The sequence below is a fragment of the Primulina tabacum genome, chromosome 5 (genome assembly GCF_025594145.1).
Source record: "Primulina tabacum isolate GXHZ01 chromosome 5, ASM2559414v2, whole genome shotgun sequence".
NCBI classification, from domain to species: Eukaryota; Viridiplantae; Streptophyta; class Magnoliopsida; order Lamiales; family Gesneriaceae; genus Primulina; species Primulina tabacum.
Window position 1 is genome coordinate 17,325,200 of NC_134554.1, and position 13,923 is coordinate 17,339,122.

The following is a 13,923-nucleotide window of genomic DNA, read 5'->3' on the forward strand; positions in this document are numbered from 1 at the left end:
TTTATGCCAAGATTACAAACAAAATCTTTTATGTCTTTATGTGGAGACTCCTTCAACTAAACTTTGAAGCTCATCTCATATATATGTGTGAGTGATTGTGTGTGTGAATATTTTTATAATGTATGTATATATCAAATGTATCTTTACACTTGGTCTTGCTCTCATTCTAGCTAATTTCTTTATGTTTGCTGCTCATGCTTTGAATCTCCTTCAAAAGCTTGTATTTATAGGCTCCGAAAATGATATATACGTTAGACACAAAGATATGACTCTTTGAAAAGTTTATGTGTTTCTGATATTGATACTGTCATTTGCACCTTTTTGGCCACTTTTCCCAAGCCTAATTGATTTTTCTATCATTTGGGCTCGTCAGCTAGACAGAACAATTAGTTGGATTTGTCAGCTAGACTGAATCAAACTGATGTAGCAGCACTTTGAAAACGTAGAAGCACATTGACCAAAATATTTTGAGTCTTATTGAATTGTTGGATCGGGTTTAAACTTTCACAGTACGTTCAAAAGTACGTCAAATAAATTATGAATGGTGAGATCGGGTTTGAATACATATTGACCTGTTTATGGACGAAAAACCATAGGTATGTTGTTCTCGCCTAAAATTTGAGCAGTTGTTTTGTTAAGGCTATATACAAAAAATAACAGTTGGATTTTGCTGAATTTTGGATATGTTATTCAAAACACATGAAAATATATTATGAACAGTGGAAATTGGTTTCTGAAAACCCGAGCGAGGGAAAATAATTTTTCGAACTTAGACAGAACTTTGATTGCTACAGTAGAATTTTGGAGAGGAATTTTGAAAATATGGAGAGAAAGACTCGAAAATTTGAGTGTAATATGAGGTGTAAATTTTGAATGAGAGATTTTCCTATTTATAGAGGGGTGGTTGTTATCCAGATCGTGTATTAACTTCTCTTTTAAACTTTTAAATGAATCTAGGATAAATTATCATATCTTATCTATCTCATTATCATTATCTAAATACCAAATATACATATATATTCATTATCTCTTATCTTATATTTCTTTTCCCAAATTTCGAAATTATATACCCAAAATTTCGAAATACACATATACATAATTGTATATATCTAATATCTCTTTATTTAAATTCTTTGATTAAGACCTATTTATATATCCCAAAAAAAGAAATATAAGCATATCATCTTAAATTTTTAACTCTTTGGATAATTGTACATAGAGATTTTATTATCTCACACTATTTTAGATAATCTGAATAATTATTAAATACGATATTTGATAATCTAGTACAAAATTTTGAGTACATAAATAATACATCGAGTTTGAAATTTACGGGTTTTACAGCTTTAATATTAATACAATTGACGACATCAAGGATAAAACACGAGGAAATTAATTATTTTTCGACATGTGAGGTTCATATAGCCTATTAAGAAAATTATACCTTGGGAGTTATAAATATATATTTTTCTCTGTTGTTATTCCTATGCATATTATAAGATACACTGATATTTAAACACCATTTCACGTCCAAGAATTTATTTGAGTATAATGACCATTTAACTCTCATTCAATCGTTTGATATGTTAGTATTTGATTATTCCATCATATGTACCCAAGAGAAAAAAAACATGAATCACAATAAATTCGATATAACATTCAATTCAAACTAAATACAATATTACACTAAAGTCAAACAATAAATACTATGAAGAATGATGAACATATCATTATCTCTAGAATACGATGAGTTGGTTTTAAATTTTCCGGAACACCGAAAAACATAAGACCAATCCATCTGTAGAACGGGTTTCTCAATAGTTTGAGCTGGAAGGCATTGGGCCAAATAAAGGTAAAGCCCAATAAGCCTGAGGAAGAAGATGGGCCAATCAACATTGGTGAGTTAAGAGCCCATAACCGGACACCAGAGAAGGCGGTTAAGGGGGTTGGTTGATAAAGCGGGGGAAATAACAGATTGAATCCATATCGACTTCAAGAAAGTAAAAAGACTTCCAGAAGAAATAAAAAGGAAGAAGGAACCTGGTGATACAATCGGAATACAGGAGATCTCGCAATACACCGAGGAAGTCAGAAGTAAGGAGCACAAGGAGATATAAGGGAAAAAGACTTTATCGGTTCTTGTAATTGTTCCTGTTTTCTTTCTGCTGAGTTGAAAACTCTGTGTATTACATGTTCTTCTGGTAATCAATAAAGGCTGGTGTGTTTCTCCGTGGATGTAGGTCTAATCAAGGCCGAACCACGTAATCGTATAGTGTTGATATTTGCTTGTGAGTAGCGTTGTTAATTTGGTTGTCTTGATTACTGATTGTTCAAGATCCTTGAGTGAATCTGTGCTGCGTAGTTATTCTTCTCTGAAGGATAAAAACCTTAACAAGTGGCGCCGTCTGTGGGAACCACAAGATCAATGGGAACGATGAAGTGTGATATTGAAAAGTTTACGGGGAAGAATGATTTCGCACTATGGAGGATAAAGATGAAAGCCATACTTATTCAACAGGGTCTGGTGGAAGCGCTCAAGGGGAAGGAGGAAATGTCCAGTTCAATAAAGGACAAGGAGGAACTAATGGAGAAGGCACACAGTGCTATCATTCTATGCCTTGGTGATAAGCCCTTGAAAGAAGTAGCAAGGGAAATGAATGCAGCAGCAGCAGCTGTGTGGAGTAAACTGGAATCATTATATATGACCAAGTCATTGGCAAATAGGTTGTATCTGAAACAGAGACTGTACTCCTTCAAGATCAAGGAAGAACATAACCTTGAAGACCAAATTGAAGAGTTCATCAAGATTCTGGATGATCTAGAAAATATTGAAATCAAGTTGGAAGAAGAGGATAAGGCTCTCATACTCCTAAATGGACTACCAAGAACCTATGAACACTTCAAGGATGCGATCTTATATGGCAGAGAACAAACTATTACCCTCGAAGAAGTCATGTCTGCAATAAGATCTAAGCAACTATAAAGAAAGAGCACATTAAACACAGAACCCTCGGGAGAAGTCCTAGTGACAAGGGGAAGGGCAGAAAAAGAGAACACCAAAATTTAAACCAAACCGATCGAGGTCTAAAAGCCAACTGAAACTAAAATGCTTCACATGTCACAAGGAGGGTCATTTCAAAAGAAATTGTCCTGAAAGACATAAGTGGAAACAGCACAAATCAGCAGATCATGGTGAAGCATCTTTGGTGTCAGATGGTTATGAGTCAGCTGAAGCCCTTGTTATAACCACTGAAGACTCAAATAACGAGTGGATACTAGACTCAGGATGTTCTTTCCATATGTGCCCAAACAGATCCTGGTTTGATGAACTAACAGATACTGATGGAGGTATGGTTCTATTAGGAAACAACAAAGCATATAGGATCAAAGGAGAAGGCACAATAAGAATCAGAACGCATGATGGAGTGGATAGACTGTTACAGAATGTAAGATTTGTATCTGAGTTAAAAAAGAACTTGATATCATTAGGAACACTAGACTCAGGAGGCTATACATTCAAATCTGAAAAAGGAATTATGAAGATGATGAAAGGCTCACTGGTGATCATGAAAGCAATGATGAAAAACTCTTTGTATCAAATGATAGGCAATACAGTGATAGGTGGAGCCGCAGTTGCACAAAAATCAGAACACAAAACAAGGTTATGGCATGAAAGGCTAGGGCATCTAAGTAAAAGAGGACTTCTAGAGCTGTCCAAACAGAAGCTGTTAGGTGATGAAAAGATTCAGAATATAGAGCTCTGCGAATATTGTGTTCTGGGAAAATCAAAACAAGTCAGTTTCTCTGAGGCTAAACACACCACCACTAGACCATTGGAATACATACATTGTGACGTATGGGGCCCTTCAAGGACATCAACACACGGGGGAGGAAGATACTTCATGACCATCATAGATGATTTTACAAAAAAGGTATGGACTTACATTCTGAAAACAAAAGATCAAGTGGCTGGTAAGTTCAAGGAATGGCTATTAATGATAGAAAACAAAACTGACCTGAGAGTCAAACACATTAGGACTAATAATGGGCTAGAGTACCTATCTGAACAATTTGACAGGCTGTGCAAAGATAGAGGAATTACCAGACATAGGACAGTGGCAGGCACTCCTCAACAGAATGGGATTGCAGAAAGGATGAATAGAACCTTACTAGAAAAGGTAAGGTGTATGATATTGAGTGCAAGGTTGCCTAAGACATTTTGGGAAGAAGCCCTTTCCACTGCTTGTTACCTCATTAACCGGTGTCCAGCAAGCTCCATAGGATTTAACACACCTATGGAGGTGTGGAGTGGTAGTCCAGTCGACTACAAAGGCTTAAAAGTGTTTGGATGTCTTGCCTACGCACATGTAAAGCAAGATAAGTTAGATGCTCGAGCTCTAAGATGCATATTCATAGGCTACCCGAAAGGAATTAAAGGTTATAAGGTGTGGAATCTAGAACCAACAGGACCAAGATGTTTCAACACAAGGAATGTTGTATTTGATGAGTCAAAAATGGGATATGATTTAAAAGGACAAAGCCCTGAAAAGGAGACAGTGGAGTCTGAGGAATCACAAGTTGAGTTGGAGCCTGAAAAGGAAACTCATATGAAGGATAAAGAAGATCAAAATGAGTCAGAGGATGACATAACAGGACAATCAAAAGAAGGGCAAAAAAATGAAGAACACAAGACATACTCTTTGGTAAGGGACAGACAAAGGAGACAAATTAAGCCTCCCCAAAAGTATGGCCAACTTGATCTGACATGGTATGCACTGACAATAGCGGAACAATTGGAAACCATGGAACCTTCATCCTATAAAGAAGCTGTGAATAGCAACAACAGAATCAATTGGATAAAAGCAATGAATGAAGAGATGGATTCCTTGAAGAAGAATGAAACCTGGGAACTAGTTAACAAACCCAAGGATCAAAGTGTGTTAGGATGCAAATGGATTTACAAACTCAAGGAATGTAATCCAGGAACCGAAAATCTGAAATACAAGGCAAGATTGGTTGCAAAGGGCTACTCTCAACGTGAAGGAATAGATTTCAATGAAATCTTTTCACCAGGGGTTAAACACAGTTCAATAAGATTAATTCTTGCCTTGGTTACCCAGCTGGATTTAGAGTTACATCTATAAGATGTAAAAACCGCTTTTTTGCATGGAGAGCTTGAGGAAACAATCTTCATGGAACAACCAAAATGGTATGTTAAAGATGAACATCAAGGAAAGTTCTGCCTCCTAAAGAAGTCACTTTGTGGCTTAAAGCAAAGCCCAAGGCAGTGGAATAAGAAATTTGATGATTATATGAGAGAGATTGGAATGCACATAAGTGAGTATGACAGCTGCGTCTACTTAAATAAAGACAAGAAAAAGGTCATTTTGTACCTTCTCATATACGTAGATGACATTCTCATTGCTAGTGACAGCATGGGAGAAATCAGGAAGTTGAAACAACAACTGAATGTCAAATTTGAAATAAAGACTTGGGAGAAGCCAAAAAGATTTTGGGTATGGATATCCAAAGACATAGAGCAGACAAGAGCTTATTCCTAAGTCAAGGACACTACTTAAGGAAGGTATTGATAAGGTACAACATGCAGAAGGCTAAGACGGTTACAACTCCACTTGGACAACAGTTTAAACTCTCAAAAGAACAAGCCCCACACGATGAAAAAGAGAATGAGAGAATGAAAGCCATCCCATATGCGAGTGGTGTTGGAAGCCTAATGTATGGAATGGTATGCAGCAGACCAGACCTAGCATTTGCCATAAGCTTAGTGTCCCGGTTTATGGCAAATCCTGGACCAGTTCACTGGGAAGGACTGAAGTGGATCCTGAGATATCTAACGGGGGCAGCTGACTTGGGACAAATTCAATCAAAGAAACGGAGAAGAAGAACCAGTTGTGGGATATGTGGATTCAGACTTCGCTGGAAATGTTGACACTCAAAAATCCATAACTGGATATGTCTTCACTATGTTTGGAACGGCCATTACTTGGAAAGCTACGCTCCAGTCAGTTGTGGCACTATCAACCACGGAAGCAGAATTTATTGCTGCCACTGAAGCTGTTAAAGAAGCATTATGGCTAAAGGGATTCATAAGTGAACTGGGTATAAAGCAAGCTAAAGTGGTTGTATATTGTGACAACCAAAGTGCAATACACTTATCAAAGCATCAAGTATACCATGAACGATCAAAACATATTGACGTGAAGATGCATTTTGTGAGGGACATCTTGAATAAAGGAGAAGTGTCTCTGGAGAAAATCGCAACAGAAGATAATCCGGCAGACATGCTAACCAAAACACTGCCTTATACTAAGTTCAAACATTGCTTGAACTTAGTAAATGTAGTGGAGTTCAAGTAAAGCTGATAAGGAAGAGAAGCAGCCAATCTTTAGAGAAAAGATGGAGATTGTAGAACGGGTTTCTCAATAGTTTGAGCTGGAAGGCATTGGGCCAAATAAAGGTAAAGCCCAATAAGCCTGAGGAAGAAGATGGGCCAATCAATATTGGTGAGTTAAGAGCCCATAACCGGACACCAGAGAAGGCGATTAAGGGGGTTGGTTGATAAAGCGGGGGAAATAACAGATTGAATCCATCTCGACTTCAAGAAAGGAAAAATACTTCCAGAAGAAATAAAAAGGAAGGAGGAACCTGGTGATACAATCGGAATACAGGAGATCTCGCAATACACCGAGGAAGTCAGAAGCAAGGAGCACAAGGAGATATAAGGGAATAAGACTTTATCGGTTTTTGTAATTGTTTCTGTTTTCTTTCTGCTGAGAAGAAAACTCTGTGTATTACATGTTCTTCTGGTAATCAATAAAGGCTAATGTGTTTCTCCGTGGATGTAGGTCTAATCAAGGCCGAACCACGTAATCGTATAGTGTTTATATTTGCTTGTGAGTAGCATTGTTAATTTGGTTGTCTTGATTACTGATTGTTCAAGATCCTTGAGTGAATCTGTGCTGCGTAGTTATTCTTCTCTGAAGGATATAAACCTTAACACCATCAATGGGAAATATCGGGAATTTAAAAAAAAATCAAGGACACGAAAGTAAAAACACAATTGAGATTTTTATTCGTGTTTTATATAGATTAGAATCAGAATTAGAATCAGATTAGATAATTCCCTATTTGAATACTGAATCTGAAGTCCTTTATGACTAATTTAAATTCATTTTTTATCAAATATTAGAAGATCCAAGTATATAGGAACGTAAGCGAGATTTGACATGAAAATGTAAAAGTCAATCTTGAAAAACAAGCCAAAATATTTGTAAGAAAATCAATTGTATAAATGAAAAAGTCGCAGAGATGAAACAGGAATAGGATGGAGCCTAGCCACAGGAAAACAAACCAAAGGATTAGCCCTTGGCAGTTGTTAGACTTAATTTTATTGTGGTGATGAGAGTCAAAACCAGTAGGTCGCGATAGTTATAATCAGAAGACAGTTATAAAAGCAGAAGCAGTACTCTTCGAGTACTTAAACGGCTTAGAAAATCAGAAGCAGCACTTGGCTTTATAAGCAGAACTTAGCTTAAGCAGAAGTAAATTAACGTCTTTACTTAATTGTTACAATCTTAAATGTTACCGTTACTTTAGCTAGTACTAGCATTAATTGCACCATTAATGTTGTACAAAGACATTTAACGCTCCTTACTAGTTTTGGTATGAAACAAGACTGATTACTCTGAAGCTTTCAGCAGGACCTTTTTTAGGTATTAAAGTTGATCTTACTCAGGAGTCATAGAAGCTGTCTTTAATTATAGACGTTGGACTCAAAGTTTTCTATATATATAAAGGTCAATCCTTTATAGAAAAACAACGTTATTATCATTATCAACGCAACAATTATTCCAACGTGAGTTTTGAGCCATCATCAACTACTTATCTTCAAGCTCAACATACAGAAAAGCAGCACACGCTTCATTATCTATATCCGATCTTCTGAGATCACTTTGTGCTGACTGTTTCGTAAATCTCTTCAAGTTACACACTTTACTATATTTTATTGAGAAGAGTTTATAATCTGGAAAAGAGTCTTTTCTAGAATTTTGTTGTATTTGTTTTACCGAGTTGTGTAACTAAGAGTTTCAGTAGGCTAAGGGTAAGCCCTACTGAAGTGGGTGTGTACAAGTGTTGTACTGTAATATCCAAAGTCTTTTAGTGATACCTTCTGGAAACAGAAGAAGGAGAGACGTAGAAGATTTTATCTTCGAACTTCCAGAAACAACCACTGTTCAATTGCCTACTGTTTTATTATTTCTCATCGTACTCCATTGGATCGTTTCCGCACTTATTATTGTGATCTGCTGGACTTACATTCGAACAAGATCAGCTACAATCTCTAACAGGATTCTAGCACCCTTTGCAAAATCATCCAACAAAGGAAAGAGTTTATTCACCCCCCTCTAAACTCCTTATCGATCCCCAACAAATGGTATCAGAGCAGATTTTTCTTATTCTAAATATTTACAACAGATATGGCACACTTCAGCAAAGTACCCATGTTCTCAAAAGAATATTTCGATGACTGGAAGATTCGGATGCAAGCTCATCTTGCAGCTCAAGACGATGACATGTGGTTTGTCATCACAGATGGTCCACTGAAGATTTTGAAGCCTAACACTGCTGTTGCTGTTACTGAGGGAGCACCTCAGATGGTTGAGAAGCACAAAAGTGAATGGACTGGAGAGGACAAAAAGAAAGTCAATCTAAACAATGTTGCGAAGGACATTATCTACAAAATGCTTGATAAGAACACCTTCAACAAGATCAAGATGTGTTCTACTGCAAAAGAGATTGAGAAAAACTCATTCAAATCTGTGAAGGAAATGAACAGACGAAGGAGAATAAGTTGTCTATAACAATGCAGAAATTTGAGAATCTTAAATTAAAGTTGGAGAAACTCTGAATGAGTTTGATGAACGTTTCAGCAGTTTAGTTATTTGAGCTAGATATTAGGATCCATGAGCTGGGGGTTTGCAGTTGTCTCATAAACAATCACATTTTATTGTAGCTAAATGTATTCTTAAATATCTTAAAGACACTACTTGTGTGGATCTATGGGATAAGACTCAGGTTTAATCTGGTTGGTTATTCATATGCAGATTATGCAGGTTATAAGATGGACAGGAAAATCATTAGATGATCATGTCAGTCTCTTGGATAGAGACTGATATACTAGTTCAGCAAGAAGCAAATATCAATTGTTATATCAATAGTTGATGTAGAATATCTATTCGTAGGCATTTATTGTGCCCAGATATTGTGGATTCAGCAACAGCTCAGAGATTATGGCACCAACTCATGTGAATCTCCAATAATATGTGATATCACAAATGTCGTTGTCATCACCTACAACTCTGTGTTGTATTTTCGGACAAAACACGTAGACATCAGACATCATTTTATCTTCGATCCTGTGATGAAGAAAGATATCCAACTAAAATATATCTCTACTTATCAAAAAACCTTAGATATATTCACAAGCTTTTATCCGACTCTAAGTTTCCTTACTTTCGTAATATTCTTGGCTTAATAGATTTAAATTAGATGCATTAATTTAGGGAGAATTAAAGTCGAGTTGGTAAAACAATCTTTCAATTTGATACGCAAATCTGACCGTTCCGACTGGAGTTTGCGAAAACTTGACTTCGTTATATAATCTTATTGATTCTTCCTCTAAAACATATTAATTTTTTTGAGTTGTCTGATATGTTTAAAAGAAATTTCAAATTTTTTGCATAATCGGTTATTATTCGCTGGATTTTATCACGCAGATATATCAACCGCCAAAAGTCACTTTTTAACTTTTAAATTATCAAATTAAACATCTGACATGCAAACACGTGGACTGTCATATATATGACACCGGACCATATATATAAGTTGGTACCTCATCACAAGAACTTGTTTAATATATTTAAGCCTAATCAATAACGATTTAAATTTCGCTCACTATATAAATAGAGCTCAAAACAACAATAAAACGATATTTTGGATGCATAAATCGTAAATTGTAATTGAAGTTTGAGAATGGAAAATGATTTTGATTTCTTACATTGAGTTCTTCGATTAGTATATTTTTGCAAATAGAGAGAAGTGAAAGAAATAAATAGGGATGTAAATGAGCGGAGTCGAGTCGAGTTGAATGATATCAAGCTCGAGCTCGGCTCGTTTAGGATATATATATGCTTGAACTAGACTCATTTGAAAAGTAATAAGCTCGCGAATAACTCGAGCTTGATTCGTTAATAGCTCGTTTACGTATTTAACGAGTCTGACTCGAAACTAAGCTCGTTAAGCGAGTCGTTCTCGAGTTCTTTAAATAAACATGTTTTTGATCTCGAGCTATCCGTGAGCTTAATTCATTATATAGATAATCACAACTAGAATGAAATGTTGTAAAAAGAAAAATAGTTCATTACCAGAACAAGAAAACTAATTGGTTGCGCCACCACCACTTGGTTGAAGTGACATAAATCGATTAGGTCTCGCAACAGTTTCACGGATCTATATCAATGAGACAGATCGACCTAATCCATACCTGCAATCGATCGGTCCATACGTGCATTGAAAATAATATTTTTACATAAAAAAATAATATTTTTCACTCAAATCAGCATATATTACGCAATATATTTTTGACACAAAAAGTAATACTTTCATTCTAATCGGCACATTATAGACAATACTTCTTCATAACAAAAAATGATACTTTTGAATTGAAAAATAATATTTTGAACATAAAAATAATAATTTTATAAGTCAGATCGAAGACGGACTTCGATCTGTCTAGCAAAATTGACTAATAAAACGATGTTATAAGAGTTTTTGTGTAAATCTTTTCTCTTTAAGTGAGAGAGGAAGAAACATAAGTTCAAACCCATGTCAAAAAAATATATATATTCCACTATATTTATTCTCTCTGTATTATTGCTTGTAAATTTTTCAAAAAAACACACATTCTTGTCGACAAATGTTTCAATATCATCCTAATTTGCACCCTATTGTCATTATTTATTAATGATTCAAGAGGGAAATGCCATTATTAGCATAATATTTGTCTTCTATATGTTTCCATGCAAAATAGCTTTATTTTAAATATTATGCCTCAAGCCTTTGTTCATGAATGATGCTTTGTACGTAGACCATAGAGAATTTAGCAAGAAACTCAACCATATCATTGAAACTGAAAATGATAGATCTAATAAAATGGTTAGTTCGATCCTACCTTGTCGTGTTACCCAAAGGCTAGAGTCGAATAAATTCTATTTCCAAAGATAGGGTCAAATAAGTCCCAATCAAATAGTTAATAAGCTTATAATATGCAAGAGTTTTCTTATCATATTGAGTATGGATGTGGTATAGACCACAAATCAACACGCACAAAAAAAATGGATAACAAATCAAAACATGAGCGTGCTGCAGAAAACACTTCACCTTTAATATCAACTGAAAGAATTATTGCGCATTGATTGACAGGAAATAAATATTAAAAACTGATATATTAGAATTGGGTGTTGTGCTCGATGTTGTCAACACGACACACAACACAGCAGCGAAAATTTATTATTTAAAATGGATGTAACTTCAACAAATGAATACTTAAATTTCAATTATTCACAAGTACAAATACTTGTGCGATGCCTCATGGCAAAAAATTCACTAGAAAAATTATGTAAATTGTTTACACAAAAAACAATCCTAGTGAGAAAACAAAATCAATTTCCTTGACACTCCAAGGAATTAAAACGCACAAAAATAAACCACAAAAAAAAAAACTAGATGCGTAAACCAAACACGTATTGCTTAAAACCAAATGAATTCACTCTTCGATCAACACTCTGCGTCAGTGTTGTTCTTGACTGTTGATAACACCAATTAGCAACACAGTCACTTGACTGACGAACCCTCGTGCTTTGTATGCAAGTCTTCACCAGCAAAGACTCTTGCGGCCGTCAACACCTCTATTGATGATAGACCCTTGTATATATAGTCTCTTCTTTGACCTAGATCTTTATGGATCCTTCACACCTATAAACAAGGAAGCTTATATCTTATAGATAATTTTCCAACTAAATTGAATCATTCCTAATGATAGGATATAATAAATCTTGGAAAAACAAATCTATTGAATTTGTATAGAGGTGCAAAATTAAAATAATATCTAAAAAGAATTCGAAATACAATATTTCTTTCATTCTCCCCCTTTTTGCAATTCTGGACAAAAACTAACAAATTGACAAAAATACTCCAACTCCCCCTGAGTCATGACTCCCCCTGAGTTGTAAATTGCTTCTCCCCATTGAGCCTAATCAACTTGTTCATCAGTGTCTTCCTCATTATCACTGCCTTCCTGAATAGCACTCGAGGGACCAGCCTCTGAACCAGGTACATCATCGCTATCTCCCCCTTTTTGGCCAGAATGTACGCCTACCGCGAGGCGCAGCCGATAATCCGCAATTAGTTGTTCAAAATAGGCAATTGTGGCATTGGATTGGCTGATCATCTTGGTTGCCGAGGCAATGGTATCCCGGGCCTGTTGAATCTGACGAAGACCAAAAGTAATTTGTTCATGATTCTCGGGGACCATCAAAGCAATATAGTCATTAGAGTTCGAGTGGGACGAGGTAGGAGTGTTGCCAACACCAGGGGCAACACAGGGGGCAACACCATCAGTTTCCACGTTGGCTGACCAGAGAAGGTCCACTTTCCGATTACCTCGGAGGAAAGCAGGGGAAATTTTTAATGGTTCTCCAATCTCCGTTAGTTGATCCTCTTCATCCGGCACAAACCCTTGAGATTCAATAATCCCAAATATAAGAGAGGGAAAGGGCAATTTCACAGACTTCATCTGTCCTTCAGCAAACTGCATGACAGTGGTGAAGACCAATTGTCCAAAATTAAAAGGACGCCCGGTGCCTATAGAGAACAAGGAAATGGCTTGTGGCCGTGTAACCACAGTAGAGTTTGTAGATGATGTCCAGTTACGAATCGCTGTTTTGTGTAGCACAGAGTAAAACGAAGTAAGATTTGCTGCAGAAAGCCGTTGAGGAAGGTAAGGAAATGTAGTGATAATTCCGCCAGTGAGCACAGAGGTGATTGTATCAATGTGAGGAAGGTCAGCAATATCGGCTTCTGATGGGGTTCTGTAAAATTCATTTATCGAGGACGGAGAGAAATCGTAAATGGTATCCCGAACAAATACTCTGTCGTACTTGACTGAAAGCTCATTTCCAATAGCGGAGACCAAATTGCAGTAAAATTCAAGTACTGGTCTTCTTGCATAAGGCATGACCGAATTAACAGTGGAGCTCAGCCTTCGTTGTTGCAAAAATGTGGATACGTTATACCTTCCGTATGCCTCGAAGTCGATATTGCGTTCTTCGATAAATTCACGATGAGCATACAGAGCCCATCTGCTAACAGCCGCCTCAGTGTAGAATCTTGTTGAGAAGGAGTGGGTAAGATTGTAGTCTGTGTTGTCAACATTATCTCCAACATCTGTGTCAACTCCATTAGTAGGGTCGTCAACTTCAACTTCAGGAGCATGGTCACTCACTAATTCTTTGGCTTCAGGGTTAGGTTCAGTCTCCTCGGGGATAACTGGAGTGCCTTCATCCCTAGTAGATCCCACTGTCTGCCCACCTTTCGCCTCTCTCAGACTGTTCATAAAGTCTGCCAGAGATTGTTCATCCTCAGAAGAGAAACATACCTCAGTAGGGGGCTCAGAAGATTTATCAGTTGGAGGAGTGGATGAGGATGATGACGCTGATGTTTTCTTTGTACGAGTTGACCGCTTCCGATGAACCAACTCGAAATTTTCATCATCTGAGTCATCTCCGGACAAAAAATCTGGATCAAGTGTAAAATAGATGGCCATTCGGGGTTTCTTTGGCGCAT